Source organism: Oncorhynchus mykiss, chromosome 17 (genome assembly GCF_013265735.2).
Source record: "Oncorhynchus mykiss isolate Arlee chromosome 17, USDA_OmykA_1.1, whole genome shotgun sequence".
Taxonomy (NCBI): Eukaryota; Metazoa; Chordata; class Actinopteri; order Salmoniformes; family Salmonidae; genus Oncorhynchus; species Oncorhynchus mykiss.
Window position 1 is genome coordinate 71,638,729 of NC_048581.1, and position 3,815 is coordinate 71,642,543.

Genomic DNA, 3,815 nt, shown 5'->3' on the forward strand with positions numbered 1-3,815 from the left:
GTTCCACATGGATGCTGGCCCGTGTTGACTCTACAAGGTGTTGAAAGCATTCCACAGGGATGCTTGCCCATGTTGTCTCTACAAGGTGTTGAAAGCGTTCCACAGGGATGCTGGCCCATGTTGACTCTACAAGGTGTTGAAAGCGTTCCACAGGGATGCTGGCCCATGTTGACTCAACAAGGTGTTGAAAGGGTTCCACAGGGATGCTGGCCCATGTTAACTCTACAAGGTGTTGAAAGTGTTCCACAGGGATGCTGGCCCATGTTGACTCTACAAGGTGTTGAAAGCGTTCCACAGGGATGCTGGCCCATGTTGACTCTACAAGGTGTTGAAAGCGTTCCACAGGGATGCTGGCCCATGTTGACTCTACAAGGTGTTGAAAGCGTTCCACAGGGATGCTGGCCCATGTTGACTCTACAAGGTGTTGAAAGTGTTCCACAGGGATGCTGGCCCATGTTGACTCTACAAGGTGTTCAAAGCGTTCCACAGGGATGCTGGCCCATGTTGACTCTACAAGGTGTTGAAAGCATTCCACAGGGATGCTGGCCCATGTTGACTCTACAAGGTGTTGAAAGGGTTCCACAGGGATGCTGGCCCATGTTGACTCTACAAGGTGTTGAAAGCGTTCCACAGGGATGCTGGCTCATGTTGACTCTACAAGGTGTTGAAAGCGTTCCACAGGGATGCTGGCCCATGTTGACTCTGCAAGGTGTTGAAAGCGTTCCACAGGGATGCTGGCCCATGTTGACTCTACAAGGTTTTGAAAGCGTTCCACAGGGATGCTGGCCCATGTTGACTCTACAAGGTGTTGAAAGGGTTCCACAGGGATGCTGGCCCATGTTGACTCCAATGCTTACCACAGTTGTGCCAAGTTGGCTGGATGTTCTTTGAGTGGTGGACCATTCTTAATACACACTGGAAACTGTTGAGCGTGAAACACCCCGCAGCGTTGGAGTTCTTGACACATAAACCGGTGCGCCTGGCACCTGCTACTATACCCCGTTCAAAGGCACTTAAATCTTTCGTCTTGCCCATTCACCCTCTGAATGGCACACATACAAAACCCATGTCTCAATTTTCTTAAGGCTTAGAAATCTTTCTTTAGCTGTCCTCCCCTTCGTCTACACGGATTGAAGTGGATTTAACAAGTGACATCAATAAGGGATCATTTCACCTGGATTCACCTGGTTAGTCTATGTCATGGAAAGAGCAGAGTTCTTCATGTTTTTTATTCTCAGCGTAGATCTTAGATGACCACTTCTGTTCTGATTATCTTGGATCTAATGCATTTTCTTTTACTGTTTCTTAGTAATTGTAACACACTGTACAGCCTACCAATGTTTAATGCATAATCTTTCCTTAATCTACCAAAGAACTTCTAATTCGTAGGTATTTTGTGCCTTTTTGCTGTTGCCAAATGCTACTAACTGAAATAACAAAGGAGAATTGTACAGTGTAAAGCATTCAAATCAGCGCATATGGAAGCCATTGTCCAGATCTTGTGTAATGCTAGATGTTAAATTATCACATTTGATAGTATGGAAACAACAAAAATTCACAAACCACTTCTCCCAGAATGTCACATTTGTCAAGTTGCTTAAGAATGTTAATTTGAAAAATGTGTTTGACCTTCAAGTTTGTTTTAAAGGTTTATAATTCATCCTAACGAGGTATTCCATGTCGTACCTGTCTCAAGGCTTAAAAATCCTTCTTTAACCCGTCTCCTCTTCTTCATCTACACTGATTGAAGTGGATTTAACAAGTGACATCAATAATGGATCATAGTTTTCACCTGGATTCACCTGGTCAGTCTATGTTGTGGAAAGAGCAATGTTTTGTACACTCAGTGTATTTCTCTGGAAAGCATTGAACTAGTCAATGTGGGGTTTGTGTGGTATTGTGAAGAGGACAATAAAGGTATCGGATGTTAAGAAGATATTCAAATCTTGCAAATGAGCCATCTATCACTGTAAAACACGTCTTAGACAACTGTCATATTTCTATTCAGTTGTCGTGGACATATTGGCTCTCCACCAAAACTAGTGCTAGTAATGCCATGCTTCTGCCCCCTAGAGGATTTACCTCAAATTATTCATCCCAGCTAATTCTGACAGGCATTTCCCCCATCATTTATGACTATTTTACTTGTTTTTTATTTTTTTTATTTTTTTTATTTAACCTTTATTTAACTAGACAAGTCAGACCATTTTACTTAATCTCTCATTCGTATGGCAGCCATCAAACATGCTTTCTCATCCAGGCTTGTAGTGTGATGTCATCTCAGCTCCTGGTATTGTACAGTGTAGTGAGTTCACTCTTGTGCCCGAGCCAGGTGTTGTCACCGTGGGAATGTGCCTCATTGACGGCAGGTGGGGGACAGCTGTATGGGCAGAAAGAAGTTGTTCAGCCAATCTGGCATCTCGTCCTCTAGTTCAGATGGGGAGGTTGGCTTGGTAATGAAATTTAGCATCCTGTCAAATAACTTCTGATTCATAATTAGTGAGGCTCCCCACGTGAAAAAATACTATAGTATATTATGGTATAAATACTGTAGTATCACTATATTTGTATACTATAGTATTCACTGTAGTGTTTTTGCCATTTTTACTGTAGTATACTGTAGTATTTACTAAGTATAAATACTGTTGTATTACTATTGTTAAAAAAAACTATAGTATATACTATACTAATTACTGTAGTGTTTTTGCAGACTTTACTGTAGTATACTGCAGTATTTACTAAAGTATAAATACTGTTGTATTACTATTGTTAAAAAACTATAGTATATACTATACTAATTACTGTAGTGTTTTTGCAGACTTTACTGTAGTATACTGCAGTATATACTAAAGTATAAATACTGTTGTATTACTATTGTTAAAAAACTATAGTATATACTATAGTAATTACTGTAGTGTTTTTGCCGACATTTCTGTAGTATTTACTGCAGTAATGTTTTTATTTGACTATCTTTGACTTAGAAGTGGGGTCTTTCTCCTTGAGAAAACCTGCTGGACAAACACTAAAAGAGCAACGTTTTCTTAATCTGTAGGTAGGACTGCGTCTGAATGGAGAGTTACTTCTACTTTTTTCTCTAACCTGTAGAGAACATAATATATGGTCTATGCTTGACATATAGGTTTCTCACTCCTGGGTGGCACAAATTGGGTTTTTGGGAATGGGTGGGGTAAATGCAAATTATTTTTTGTAGTATCGCTATTGTTAAAAAACTGTAGTGTTTTTGCAGACATTACTGTAGTGTTTAAATGCAGAGTTATTCTCAGGATAATACAGTAGTATTCTTACAGTATGCTACAAAATGCTATAGTAAGCACTAGACGATTGTGGGATACTACAGTGTGTAGCATAGTATTCTACAGTATACTACAGTTTACTACATAATTCTATACATTTATATATAAGTAAAACAATGTAATGTGGGTCTACCATCTACGTAGCGTCTGGATGATATTATCTATTGAACAGTTTAACATCAGCATTTCAATATGGCTAAATCTACAGTGTGCTGGACTGAGCTTGCTTTCTGAACCATCTCTGTATGTTTCTGAGCAACTGAATTTCTTGCAACTCTACCAATTTTGTCATGTGCAGAGAGAATTTAAAAAAAGTTTAACAGCTCATTTCCTGAAATTCTACACATTTTGCCATAATTTATGCCATGTTAACATGATATCTGAGTGAGAGTGACTAACAAAATGAATGGGGCTCCCTGGAGGTCAGGGCCCCTTGGCACGTGTCCTTCATGCCCCTTCGGTAATTCTGCCATGATTACTACAAGTTTAGATAGCTATCGA

At 39.8% G+C, this 3,815-nt stretch overlaps 1 non-coding gene across 1 annotated transcript; it reads right to left on the reverse strand.

Annotated features, from left to right (window-relative positions):
* Positions 1 to 2,984: 2,984 nt before the first annotated feature.
* On the reverse strand, positions 2,985 to 3,039 carry LOC118940651. The gene has a single exon (XR_005037238.1). It is a non-coding gene; the product is annotated as a U7 small nuclear RNA (small nuclear RNA).
* Between the last annotated feature and the right edge of the window lie 776 nt (positions 3,040 to 3,815).